Source organism: Myiozetetes cayanensis, unplaced genomic scaffold (genome assembly GCF_022539395.1).
Source record: "Myiozetetes cayanensis isolate MyiCay16 unplaced genomic scaffold, myiCay2020 scf1, whole genome shotgun sequence".
NCBI classification, from domain to species: domain Eukaryota; kingdom Metazoa; phylum Chordata; class Aves; order Passeriformes; family Tyrannidae; genus Myiozetetes; species Myiozetetes cayanensis.
The window spans coordinates 97,442,349-97,457,810 of NW_026086604.1; positions in this window are offsets into that span (position 1 = coordinate 97,442,349).

Consider the following 15,462-nt stretch of genomic DNA (forward strand, 5'->3'; position numbering starts at 1 on the left):
TGTTTGCTTAGCAATTGTAGATTATATAACATTTACATGAACAGCCTCTTAATATGTTATCAGATCCTACTATATCTTAATGCAAACTGGCTTAGTGCTACTTCATGTGACTTTGGGTGTCCTGTTAGGAGTTCACTACCAGCTTTCCCTGCAGCTGGAGAGAACTTGACTTCTTGGGTGGATCAGTGTTTTCCTGGAGATGCTTGAGCAGTGCATCAATTATACAATGTGACAAGGTTTTCAATTTAGGTTTCCAGTAAAGGGCTTGAAGTTAGACTGGATAAATCTAAGCTTCTCTGTCCTTAACTACTTAGTAGGCAACAGAGTATGAGAATTGGTCCTACTATGAGAATTTGATACTACTAGGTTCCTTAGGTGTTTCATAAAACCATAGAATGGTTTGGGTTGGAAGGGACCTTAAAGATCATTTAGTTCCCATCCTCCTGGCATGGGCAGGGACACCACCCACTATACCAGATTGCCCAGGGCCCCATCCAACCAGGGTTTGAACACTTCCAAGAGTGTGGCATCCACAAAGACTTTGGGCAGCCTGTGCCACTGCCTCACCATCCACACAACGAAGAATTTCCTCCTAAAACCTAATCTAAACCTGCCCTCTTTTAGGTTAAAACCCTAAAAAAGGGTTAAACCCCTTTGTCCTATCACTATCTACCATATAAAAAGTCACTCCCCCTCTTTTTCAAAAGACCCATTAAGGTACTGGAAATCTGCAACAAGGTCTCTGGGAAGACTTATCCTCTCCAGCATAAACAACCCCAATGCTCTCAGCCTTTGTAGGAGAGATGGTCCACTCCTCAGATCATCTTTGTAGCCTTCTGTGAACCCTCTCTAACAGGTCCACACCTTGTGCTGAGGATCCCAGACCTGAATGCAACACTGCAGGTGGGGTATCATGAGGGAAGAGTAGAGGGGGACAATCACTTCCCTGGATCTGCTGGCCAGTCCTCTTTTGATGAAGCCCAGGATACCACTGGCCTTCTGGGCTGCAAGCACACACTGTTGGCTCATGTCCAGCTTTACATCCACAGAAACCCCCAAGCTGTTCTCCATGGGGCTGATCTCAATGGGCTGTTCTCCCAGCCTGGACTCATGTCTGGGATTGCCCCAGCCCAGGTGCAGCACCTTGCACTTGTACTTTTTGAACTTCATGAGATTTTTATGGGCCCACTTCTTAAGCTTGTCCCCCTGGATGGCATCCTTCCATCTGGTATGCCAAATGCACTGCTCAGCTTTGTGTCATCTGCAAACTTGCTGAGGGTGGACTTGAACCCGCTATTTCATTGATGAAGATATTAAAGAGCACCCGTCCCAAGACAGAGCCATGAGGGACACCACTCATCACCAGCCTCCACCTGGACACAGAGCCACTGACCACAGTTCTCTGTCTACATCCATCCATCCATTCTTATCCACCAAACAGTCCATCAATGAAATCCATGTCTCTCCAATTTGGAGATAATGATGTTGTGTGGGACCTTGTTGAAGGCCTTACAGAAGTCTGGGTAGATGACATTTGCTGGTCTTCCCCTATTGACTGTTGCTGTCACTCCATCACAGAAGGCCACCTTTTGCTCAGGCAACTTTCCCTAGTATTCACTGCTGCTTTGTCCTGTGGCCTTATTACACCTACAGTCCATCATTCTACTCCTTCAAAGGGTGTAGGAACATGCTGCTCTTTTAATCTTTTCAGTCACTTCTCTGGATCTTATCAGAGTTAGATATTAAGAAGAAGCAAGAGTGAGAGCAAGCAAGGATGAAGAGTAGGATCAAGACAGGCAAGTTCAGAGCTGGAGGCCTCAGGTTAAGAATTTTGAGAAAATTTGTTTTTACCTGAGAAACTTGAGAAGCTTCATCTTCAGAGGTAGGGCATGTGCAATGATATCCAATATATTGTATGTTTGTCTATACAGTAGAGTAGTTTCTCCACTTTCAAAGCTTCAATAAATAACAGTACTTACTTAAAAAGAGCATTGCTTTTCAGAAAGTTATTTCATGTATATAGACTAATATTTATCTATTTCATCCATATTCTGACTATGACACCTACAGGCCAGAACAGAGCTGTGCAAAAGAGTGAAGGTTATTTTTAGGAGAAAAAAATTGTTGTCCACTCCAACACAAGAAAATATATTTATGATGAAGTATATACTACTCATGTTATTGAGACATTAACAGTGCTGAAATCACATTCTTTTCTGTATTTCTTTTAATTTAAAGTGGAGTAAGCGACTGCTATCCTAAATCTCTTTAAAGATATTAAAGGACATCCTTAATGACATAGCTGTAGATTAGTGAGAAAGAACTTTACAAAAGGATTGTGTAATTACCAAAAAATCTACATTTTTCTATATAAGAAAGCACAGAACTTAAAATATAGTGCTTTTCACCAACAGCTATTGAAAAGTTACTGCCTGAAGAGAATTGTGACAGTTTTTATACTCCTCAGATTGAAAGAGGTCAGGAAAAAAGGAGTGTTTGCAATAAGGGTAAGGAATGCTGTAATTTATGTTTGCCACTGGGTCCCACAAAAACAATGAGTTTGAGTTCCCTTGGGGCTGGTGAGGCATGGTGCCCAACCCAGGTGAGATTACAGCCTCAGTAGTGACTCTACAAAATGAAAACTTGTTCAGGAGAACTTAAACACGTGAGAAGGAGGCAAGACCTTGATACAGATTCAAGAAATAGAAAAGGCATGGTAAAATTTCTGTCTGCTGAAGGCCAGATATATCTTTTCAGAAATGTCACCAGTCTTTTTTTTCCTTGTGATCTCCTTACACGTGTCACATTATTGAGGAAACAACTGGATAATACATTACATGTAAAATCTAAACCAGAAAAGATCAACTTGAATTAACACCAATCACTATCTGGTTGCCAACTCTTAATAATGTAGAGTATAAACATACAACAGCCTTAATCAGTCATCAGAGCTGCTGCCCAACACTTCTGCTCTTTTTGTTGTGCATGGCAAAATATCTGGTGTCTGTTTTCAGGGTTTCCAAATCTTCCAGTCTTGCTTTTCCCGCCTTCTTCTTTTCATAGGACAGTTTCTGATTCTTCCTAGGTACCCCTTAGTACTTCCCAGTGGGAAGAACCATATCCTAGCTGAGAAAACAGTAAGTCTATTTTAACCCTGTGAAAGAAGTGGAGACTCCAGGCAAAGCGCTGTTTATTGTAGTGAGAGACTTCTAATCATGACTGCTGTTAATATTGCCATTACCAAATGACTTAAGGAGAAAGATTTAGATGTTTTTGGATATTTTCACCACCAACTTCATCTACCATCTTCTCTGGTCACTCTGGATTTAATTCAGTTTACCAGAAGATAATTTTCCTCTTGTAGTCTATACCAAGCAATTGGTACCACAGCCTCCTATTCACTGTTATATATACATACTTGTTGTGGTGAAACTAATTCTTGTTCGCGTTGTGTATTTTTAAGACAATGGTTTATGGTCTCATACTCAATTTATTTTAGCTTTCCTTCAGCATCCTGTCTTGAGACTTACTGATTCACAGTTGAAAGAAAATAATTCAGTTAGCTTCAAGAGAGAAACAGAATGACTTTTGGAATTAGTATTTTTGTCTCTTGGGTTTATTCCCACTACATATATATATATATATATATATATATATTTATGGAGCTGTATTAATTATATTTTCATTTGACTTTGCATGAAGAGCATATCAGATTATTAGCTGAATTTTGCAAGTTTAACAGTCCCAGGACCTTTTCATGCCAGTTTTTATATCTGTACATGGAAGGATTATCAAGGCATCTTATAGCAAGATTCCTTTTGCTGGAAATTTGTCAAAAACTCTTCTGCTATCCCCTGTGGGTAAAATTTTTTTGAGGACATATGACCTAATTCCTGTTCATAAAGCTTCAGCCATGAAAGACTGGAAAAGGCTATTCTATTATTTCTATTATCTAAAATTATGAAAGTTTTCTCATGGATTCCAAAATGGTGTGCCTTTCCTATTTCAGGAAGAGATTGGGAAAGGAAGGGGGAGGGCGTGGGGTGACACGATCAATATTGCCCAAGCAAACAATACTACAGATGTCAATGTCCCTTCCTGTAAACGAAGGGGCAAGATTTGTTTCTCATTCAAGAAGCCAAGTTGCCACACTGACCACTGCAACACTCAACAGTGAGGACTGAACAGTGGATCTAATACAAACTAGTCTACTATTCTGAGGAGAAGAGATTGAAAGGGTTAAGCAGATACTGTTTCTTATAAGGCTCCTGCGTTACTATAATGCAATGTTAGGCACTCAGTGCTTCTCTGTGTAAATGTCTCAGGCAATGAGATTTTAAAGGCTTATTAAGAAAAGAAATCTTGCTATTAAACAAACAAAACAACAAACTTAGCAAAGTATCTACTTTAGTATTTTCCTAACTTTAAACCCCCAAATTCAGCACTTGGAAAATTTTGCTTGAGGATTTTATCCCTAGAACCAAAATCCAAAGCAGTTCAGGCTTTTCTCTTACACTATTATTTGCCATCATAATTTGCTTTCTTTATGCCCAGCAATCACTTCTCTGTGATGTTTAATATTGCTCAATTTCTTCTTTCACAGTTTCATCATGCAGACACTCAAATCCAAGACAGAAAAAGAAATTCCTAAGAAACAGTAAGACAAATAAAGACCATCTGGTAGGCATAAACGTAAATGAGATGCAAACAAAAAATCTCAATAAACACTGAATCAATCCAGTATACATGCAAAGTCCCAAAACAACAGAATTATTTTGCTGTGAGTAATGTTTGCCAGTGGATACTATGCACAGTATGATTAATTTTCACAGTCTAATGAGTTCTCCCACCAAAAGAAAAAAGTCAGTCCAAATTTATTTTGCAGTATCAGTATTAAATTTCTTTCATTCATTTACTCTAAAGTACATTTGTTGTGATTTTTTCCTATGGGAAAAGTGTTTCATACGCATACACAAATTCTCATTATTTTAGCTTCAGAATCTGTAAAGCTACAGAGTGGGAAAATGTATACAACAGGAAGACAGTTTAAGAAACATGTTTAAGGTCAGCCCACTACTTCTGATTCGGCAAAGAATGAGTAACACATCAATTACTCACAAAAATTTGACAGAGGGTTCTTTTTATTGCAGACATAAAATGCTACTGAACAACCCACACCTGTACATTGAGGGCGAGGCTGCATCCTGCACTTGGCTGGGGCACATGGGTTGAAATCCTGTCTACTGAGTCAATTAATTGTTCAACCAACGTCAAGCAAAGCCAAAGCTGCATCCAAGGCTCACATCTCACTACCACACCCTGCAGCTCAAAAACAGGGTACGAGAACGACTGAAGGGATGACCTGGACGTTTTGCAAATATGCTAATAGCTAGTTGGAGGGAAGGACACAATATCCTGTTACCTCATGTACTCTCAGGAAGAAGATTCAGAAACCAGCAGCTAAACTGCCAAAGAAAGGGTATATTCTTACTTTAAAGAATGTGTCTTTTCTCCATTCCTGATAATAATGTCAAATTATGATTCACTATCTACTGTTCTTCCACTTTCTATTAAAGCTAATGAATTAAAAGGAAAACATTTAAATCAAGAGTTTAAACTGAAGAAAGCCCATAGAACTCCCCTTACAAGTGTATACCAAAAAAACAAAAAAAAACCAACCCAACACAACAACAACAACAACAAAAACCCACCAAACAAAAACTGAACAAAAAAAACAAACCCAGGGGAACAGATATCATTTCAGGAGCATTTCAAATTACAGAAAATTTTAAATTATTTATTGATATTTAATGAATGTGATACACAGTGTTACATAATTTAGTAGCAGTGTTCTTTTGCAGGGCTTTAGATTCTGTAGATATTTTCCCAGTATATCTACTTTTCTTTCTTTTTTTTTTTTTTTTTAAGGATTAAATACTTAACAAATTTCCCCTGAATTGAGTAGAAACAGAACATCTACCATCTACCTCGCTTTTTTGATTGGGTTCATGTACTTTGAATGTACTGATTCCTAACCAGATGCCAATGCATAGTCCAAGCCCACAGTAGTTCTATCTACTCAATACTGTCTTTCCATTTAGCCAGTAGTAATGTGGGGCATTAGGGCCTTTTCTAAGCTCTCAGCTACAGAAGTCACAACCAACATGCTTCATCTTACAAATATCTCTGCTCTCACCAGAAGTCCCCATGCTGGTATAATCTATAGCATTAATGTGGCATCTGCTGTGAAATCCTACTGGCAGAATCCCCTAACACGTTTCTGACATGTTTTAGAAACGTGGTAAGCTGTTAAGTGCAGAATAAATTAATAGTTTTTAAGTGGTTTTCCTAGAGTTAATAATCATCTTATTCCACAACACCATCCCTACCACGGTTGAGCTGAAAGTCTACATGGTCCCCACAAGTAACAACTACTGTCACATAAATGTCAGAGAGAGCTGTAGAAGAGGATTTGTCCCATGAACAGGAGTGACATACCAAATGTCAGGTTTTGGGGGACCGTTTTCCCACACAGTCTGCACTATGCTAAAAAGGGCATTAGGATCATTGTGTGTTCAGTATTAAAAAATACCTTCTGTACCACAGAAAAATGTTACCACATCCTTCCCCCAACAGTTCTCCATAAAATTGCATCAATCTGGAGGCTACATTTCATGTTCTATGCCCTCCCATTCTCTACAGATAATATTTGCTTTTATTTCCTCACGTGAGGCAAGCCAAACTGCCCTCCTGCTCTCTTTATTTTATGCACACCAGTTCTTTTATCCTAATTTCAAACACCTTTTGGTCCCCATTCTTGTGGAAGGACCAGTGACCCTTCATCATTTTCCTCTCATTGTTGCCTATGAATTTGCACACTGCATACCACTCATGTTCATCTTTCCCAGTCTCTGTTAGAGTTGGTTGGGTCATTCTCGAAAATCAAGCATTACAGGAATTCTCATCCCTCAGTAATAAAATAAATTATTCACGTTCTTTACAAAAAGAACAGTTTTATTGCTGCTGATTAAATAATATGCCCAAAATACATTGTTTGCAATATTTTTTGCCCATCAATCACTTCATGAATTATTCAGAAATATTTGTATTAAGCTGCCTCTGGCACTGGTTGTTTGGAGTCAGAGAGACAGATAAATATCCTCTTAACATATTCTCCCTCAACAGAGTCTTAGACTGGGAGATGCAGGAAGTGGTGCGGGTTACTTGCTGCGTGTATTATGGGAAATACCTAAAACTTAAAAAAAAAAGAGAAAAGTTACTTTTCTTTTAATTATAGGGTGATTTCTTATTTCCCTGTCCTTGCAATGAGGGAAGGTGCTGCAGTTCAATAATGACTTTGCTGTACACTGAATCCAGACTGAATCTCCAGGAGAGGGAGACAATGAATAGGCCAGTAGAAAGGATTGAATGCTGATGTCAATTAAACTGAAACCATGAAATAAATGAGGGGTTTCAGTGGTTGTTCTTCATAGCCACTTCAGTTTAGTATGCAAGGGAATGCTTCTGTTTTATTGCAATAGTAAATTCCAGAGCCCAGAGAAAGAGAGAATATTGGCAGCTTCACACACATGCAGCCACTCAACCCGGTGTTGAAAGCTTTATGAAGGCCAGCCTGTAGGATATCCAAGAGATTATTTACAAGATTCTAAGGGATGGATTTTTACAAAATCCTTATAATACTGCCTAGTGCCCTTGTTGAAATTAATTTGAAATATGCTCGTGAGCTCCTCAGAGTCTGCAGATAATGCTCACAGGTATCAGGGTGTACATGCCTACCTACATTTAATACATCAAGCAGACAAACACTTGTTTCAAATACAAAGATAAGGTGTCAATATTTGAGATTAAAAAAAAAAAGAATCAATGGTGTTTTTAGGGGCTACTAATACTTTTCATTATCCCATCAGTCAATCAGGAAGCGAGGTTTGTCTCTGTTGTTTTAGCTTCTGAAAAGAAGCTGTAAGCATTGCACAGGGATATGGGGGTAGGAATGACAGACAAGACAAGGTTTTATGTTCTCAAGTAACCACAGACTACACCATTTTATGTCTTAATATATTCTGAGAACTTATCTTGAGAAGCTAATATTGCATGAGGATAAAATGTAACCCTCAGCACTGTATACACTTCCTTGCTAAAAAAAAAAAAAAAAGGGAACTATTCCACATGTGCTAAGATGATTCTCTGAGGACCTGCAGATTTTCCTTGGCCAAATTATTAAATTCCAGTCTCTTTAATAAACTGGAAATTACTTTGCCAAACATGGAATATGATAATTCACAAAAAATAAAAGTTTTAATTAGTTACAATATTCAGAAAAGTACTCTAAATGTATTATTTTTATAGAGTTCTGGGAACAGAACTGACAGTTAATTTCACTTTATACCATGTTTATAAATAATAGGAATGGACCTTGATATTAATATTCACAGACAGGTGAGACTTTGAAACCTTGAAATGTACAATGTGATCTGGTTAGACTTGCTATATAATTAAAATTATAACACAGTTCCTGTTTTGAGATGTATTTTTCACATGAGTTGACCTATCAGAACAAAGCTATTGCAGTGAGATAGGTTCCTCAGAGGAATTAATATCTGTATGGGAACTAGAAAGAGAAATGACTGGTATCTGGGTTTAGGAAGAAATAAAATGAAGTAGCCCATTTCTGTAGAGAGCTTTTTGACATCTCTGGACACAAATTGCCTCACCTCAGTCTCCCTTACATCCTGTAACTTGGAGTGCCTGTCATGTTGACCTGGAATTTTATTCCCAGCCTTCATGTGGTGCTGAATTCATTCTGGTTTTGCATATGTAACCATTGTGTCACCTGTAAAATTGTTTAGTCACAATTAGTCGGCTGATACATTGAGTCAGGGGTAAAATACAACACACAGTTTTGCAGAAGATGTGACCTCATTTCACAAAAAGGAAGTAGAGTTTGCAGCTCTTTTTTTCTAGTACTTTGAAGAACTTTGAAGCTCCATATTGCTATTTAAAATATGAGCCAAGCCTGCCTGGTGTATCTCATAGAACTATTCACTGCAGCTTTTGGATGAGCAAAAATCTATCACGATTTTACTCTAAAGTTGAGGCCTGAGCTTGAGCACTCATGTTTCAGTGTTCTTAAAAACCTAGCAAGTCTTCTGCTGCAGAAAATATGATGGAAAAGTTCACCTTCTCTGTGACCCTGCACGCTGAGAACTGTGTCATCCTGAGTGCAGACCCACAGAAATCAGTAACTACCTGAATAGGCATGTGCTTTTCAGCCTAAGCCAGGGTGACAGATACTGATCACAACAATTCAAGGAAAAAACTACCTCATGTGGTGGATTGTTGGGTCAAATTAATTGCATTTGTTCCTGAGCAAGATACAATGGTAAAGTATAGGCGGGTAACTTCATGTAAATGTATATAGTTAAGCCTTGTGAAATAAATTTGAAGTAGCTATGAGTAGCCTTGCTCAGCCTCTTCCAGACTAGTGAGTCATGTTCAAGACACGCCCATGCAATGGTTCATCTTGTTTAAATGTCACAGTCCCTGTTTGTTCAGCTGCATGGCACCTGCCCCTGCTACCGAAGACAGCACCTTCCACGGACACCAATGATAATTGTGAAAGTGGAGCACATTTGTATACTTGCAGGTCTGAGAAAGTAACCCAGGGAAGTCGTAAAATTACATTCAAGGGAAGGCAGGAGAATAAATTCCTGAGCGTTTAGCTACGTGTCTACACCTTCAGGTAGCTGAACATAACTCAGAGCCAGAGGCATAAAAAGTATTGGTTAAGAGGATAAGACTAAGAATGGGAGACAAAAGGGAGCCAGGAGAAAAGAAATGTCACTGCCCAACTGCCCTACCAGAGGCGATGCAATAATGTCTAACATCCCACCTGGCTGCAGCAGCAGTTTTAATGTAAAAAGGGGCAAATACTTTAAGTATTTGCATAAAGGGGCATATGCTTCAAGTTCTATTGAAATCTTACCAACTACATTTATTTTTCTTTGGCTGACATCGCATTCTGCTCTGAACTGATAGAGCTCGAGGAGAGTTTGGACAATGCTCAGGCACATGGTGGGATTGTTGGGGTGTCCTGTGCAGGTCCAGGAGGAGGACTCGATGATCCTTGAGCACCCCTTCCAACTCAGGATGTTCTGTGATTCTATGATGAACATTTTCCCACACCCAGCGATATATTGTCCTGGACAATTGCTTTGTGTCAGCTACCAGAGCCATCCTCAGGGAGCTCAGTTAGCCTTTTACAGGTGTAAAAGGTGCTATGTAGAGAGCTGTAGCTCCCCACGGAAGGGAGACAGTCCCAGTGCATAGCTGGGTCCCCAGAAATTCAGCAATGCCAGCTCACTTTCCTCCTCAGCTGAGAATATGAATTGCCCAGCAGCCTTTGTGCTAGCACAGCCAAACAACCAATTATACACTGTAGGTACGGCATACATGCTGTACTGGAATTGTTCAGAATCCACATGCAACTCAAAGCCACCATTTAACTACTCTTGTCAAAACCTCAACCTTTGAGAAACTGCGCATTGCCACTGAAACAATTGTTTTCTCATGGTTTCAGGTGCCAATGAAATCAGCGCACTCCACAAGTTTTATGCCTTCTAGCAGTTCTATTTCACTTCAGACAATTGGATCAGCATTGTACAGCTGCTATTCCTGCAGTTTTTCATCATTTGCCTGAGTTTATACAAGGGATAAAACAGAGAGGGCAATTCATCTCTTATCCAAAAGAAAAAAGCTGGCATTTCTCTCCTTTTGAAGAAACACAACTGTGACAAAAACTGTGACACTGAATAGAGTTGCAATTTACTGCAGAAATCTGTAGGTGGAATACAGCATCTTCCTTGGAACAAATTACATTTACTGTAAATATTTGCCTATACTATAATCAATTATTACACAAACAAAAAAGGCAGCTCTGTATCATAAAATGTAACCAATAAGGTAGAAAAATATTATTTAAGGATATCTGAGTCAGAAAGCTATGGAATCCTGATTTATTGATGATACAAAACCAGTCAGACCCATTTCTAATATTACAATTTCAGTAGGCACCTGATTCAATGACACAACTAAAATGTAGAACTTATTACATTTGCTTGTTCTTATTGACATAACCTCTTTCGGTTCACATTGCATTTCACACTGTGAAAAGCTCAGTGTTGACAGATTGAAGACAATTAGGAATATTCCTTCCTTACTTCTCTGTTGTATATTATTAAAATAATAGTGTAGTCCCATACTACATTCTGTCAACATTAATCTTGAGCTGAGATGTGTATATAGCTCATTTTGATCTCAGCCATACCATCCTTTCTGCAATGGTAGAGTTTTTATCAAAGTTCCAGAATGAAAACGTGGATTAGGTCTGGACACAACAAATTTGTCATTTGAGACCCATACCAAGGAAAATGACAAAGGAGAACTGTTTTGGTGTTAATAAACTGCACTTGTTGCTCTGTTTAGTATGCAACAGTGCAGTGTACAGTTTTTCAGACTGTAAGCCCTGAGAACATTCAAAGAAAGCCTGAAGAAAGCAGAGAGGAAAAAAATATTCCTTTTCTTAACCACTTCCACTTATAATCCAATTTTAGTCTAACTGCTGGCAGTTCATGGAATAAACAGTAAAGGTTCTTTTCTTTTCCAGGATCTGAAATGGTAATGACTCTGCAAGTAAGAAAACTGCTCTGTTTTAATACTTAACTATCAACATTCTGTGCTCTGGTAATACAGGTGAAGGAGGAGGCAGAAAACTATCATCTCCCTAGAAAAAACTTGTGTAAGAAGTAATGGCAAAAGGCTTATTAAGATTCCTTTAATCTGGTGCTTTGAAGTAAATGTTAGACATTTACCCTTGATATATTCCTAAATTTCTAGCCCTTTTCTGTATTATTCCATTTTCTTCTCATATTAAATGAGACATTTTGATCCAAAATGTTTTGTAATATTATTGTATGTTATTAAAGAAGAGAGAAGGGATTTCACAAAAGCAGGGAAGTAATTCTTATGTATTACTTACCTTCATCATCAGAGGGTGACAAGGCTATACTAGTAAATTGTCTTATTATCCTGAATGAGAGATATTACAGGAAAACACAGAAGGGAATGTTTGTTCCCATGCCATGGTAAAAATCATTGATCCTAGAAGTTTATTTTAACCCTCTTGCTTAATTTAGGGTCATTATAGTCTCCTGTGCCTTGAGCTGCAATATTTAAAACCTCATTAAGCCTATGACCTTTCACCTAACATGTTAGCTCACTGTCTCCTTCTCTGTGGTAGGCCTGGAAGCACAGGATTTACACACTCGAGGTCACTGTATTATTATTGGAATATTCAGCCAGCAGCACACAACCCCACCATCCCTTGCATGAAGAAAAAATGCAGAGAGCCAAGATCAGGACAGAGACATTGACTGCATGTGAGCATGATGCTGTTGTAGGCAGTCCTACCAATGTCCTATTATTCATGACATTCAAGGAAAACAGCCTAGAATCTGACAAGGCAGTAGAACCACATACCTGGAAGAAGACTTGACTATAGGCAGAATATGCATTTTTAAGGCTTTTTGGAAACGTTGTGCAATGTTTGGTGGCAATGCATATACCATCTTTATTAAATATTGAGGCTTTCCGTTCTCCTCACGTTTCAAGTGATTACTCTCATTATGTTTTTATCTTGCTGACTATACAAAACAACAAATAAGCAGTGATTTAAGTGTTCTTGAAATTTATCCAAATACCATTTAAGAGCCGTGATTTCTTAAAAGGATTATATTACTTCCAAAATTAGAGACAATGAAACATAGCTCCGTCAGTCCATAAGCAATGCGTGTCTCAAGAATAGTGTGAATCCTGTGGCCAGGGCCTTTCACAAGCCTTAGCTCGACTCTGGCAGAGACAACAGCACACAGCAACAGGAATTGCTCTAGTGAGAATGAAAGCATCCTGCCCTACAGAGTGGCCCATATGCAAGTCCTGACCATGGTAATCAACTACCCTTCAAAAAAGTCTAAAATCTTGAGGTGTCTCTGTGCATTATGACAAAATCCATTGGCTGCTGCCATCCATTTGTGTTTGAGAGACAAGGCTGTATAATAATCATCTGAATGGGAGCAATGCCTTACCTGAGCCATTAAGTGCGGTAAAAAAGGTGTAAAGGAGCAGCCTATGAAGCTATGCTCGTACATTTCACTTATGGAGATCCCTCGTGGTTAATTGCTTAATGGCAAACCTCACTACTACAGGAAAGCTGACAGAATTCCTTTGTAATGATCTCCAGCAACTTATCTATGACTAAGCTATGACTGTGTACTGATCCCTCTGGAACCTCTCCCCAGTACATCAGGTATGCAGGGAGTAACTGCTGAGCCAGGCATGTTTGTGTTCCAGAAGTACCTTTGGTAGAACAGGTACCATAAGCCTAAAATTAGACAGTCTTTAATCTTAGATATGGCAGCGACAAACTTCGCAATAGGTCACAAGTCAACTACTTCTTCATGGTAAACTTCGCAATAGGTCACAAGTCAACTACTTCTTCACGGTTTTTCACCACGCCAGGTAACTTTTCTCCATTGTGCAAAAATGTTGGGTTTTAGCCTGTGAAATATTGCTCTCCTGTTTTGATCTTTTAAGCATATGTCTCTACAAAGTGTCACCATAATACACACAGGTGTGGAAAGCATCCGCACTCTGAGGCACCACACCTCACCCTCAAGCCCTGCCAGCAGTCCTGTCAAGGCCATCAGCACACAATCAACTTGTCATCAAGTCTGTCCCAACAATGTTGCTCTATATATACAACATGATTCACCCAATTATTCACACACAACTAATAAGAGAAAGCTTTCTTCGTTGTTTCTCATGATTATAAAGACTTGTCTTGAACATCTGCGTGGAATTATCCACTTTGCTAAATGCAAAACATTTAAAGTGAGATAGTGTTAATCTGGGAAACTCACACCTTCTCTGAGCCATGAGCTCTGTATGTTTTCCAGAAGAGCAAGAGGCTGAGGAGACAGAGCGTAAGATGACAAGCGAAGGATTAACCCAAGTTTAGCAGTGTCATTATGACCAGTCATGAGGGCTCAGGAGTTTCTGTTGCCAGAATGGTTTTTGGTGACTGTGAATTGTGCATATAGTCAGTATTGTTACCAGTTTTAAAAAATGGCAGAGCTAGCTTCTGCTGAGCAGGAGGTGGAAGTGATAGAACTGGGCTAGGAAATCAGTAGACATGGACACATGTGGTAATGCATTTTTGGCTATCCAGAGACACCAGTGCCATTTTGTCCCCTGACATATCCATCTCTAGACAGATTTGGGTTACTTTGCCACTCATACCTCAGCATGAAACTATCAGTGAGCCTCTGAGAAGGGTCACAAGCAGGAGAACAGGCTTCTGCAAAACAGTAGGGAGGAGGGAAATGAGAGTGCAGTGTCTGTGCAACCTGCAGCACACCATCACCATCGCTCATCTCTCAGTACCCGCAGTGCGCAGACAGGCCCTGCAGTTGGCTGTCCGTGGCAGTGTCCCTAGCTCTGTTATAAGGAATGTCATCAGTGGGACACCTGGCAGTGGCTGTGGGGTGAGTGTGGTCCCGTGGGGAATCGGCCTCACTGATGTTCTGCCTCTCAGAGCTCTCAGCACACAGGGCATTTACTGCAGCACTCTGGCACTTTGGAGAAACATGTAACTTGGATTCAAGCTTCGTGTATTGTGTGTTTATGAAGACTAACTGACTTTAAACTTATGCTCATGAGCCAAGTGCAGCATGCAGAAACACCGTCGTTTATGTTGTGTTTATTTATTCTGTTGTATTTACATCAACGGGATGTCACTGTTTTCTCTAGTCCAAGCGAACAACACAACACTTCACTCGTGCTGGCGTCTTTCATACTAAAAAGGATTTATCACTGTAATACCTAGATCTTGTAGAAGACAGCTTAAGGGCACGCCTCACATAAAGTCCTTGAGAATTCTGAAGCCAAGGCAGATTTTTTTAAAAACTCCACCGTTTATGACTGAAGAGGACGAAACCTCCGTGCCCCGGGGAACGCGTTCCCTCCGGGGCTGGCCTCAGGGCGCTGGGGGAGGCCGGGGCCAGCCACACTCCGCTGCCTCCTGAGAGCAGGAGGGGTGATCGCTGCGGCCTCTCCCGCCCCTCCGGCAGCCGGACCCCGCCGCGCCCAGCGGGCTGTCCTGTCCTGTCCTGTCCCGTCCTGTCCTGTCCTGTCCCGTCCCGTCCTGTCCCGTCCAGTCCCGCCCACGAGAGCGGCCTGCGCCCTCACTCAACATGGCGCCGCCAGCGTCTCCTGGGGTCTGACGTCAGAGCGCTGCTGGCCGAGACGACGGCCATTCCCCCGGGGGCTCCGCGGAGCTTGCCCTTGTCCAATATGGCCGCCACCGCCCTGCTGCTTCCGGCGGCAGCG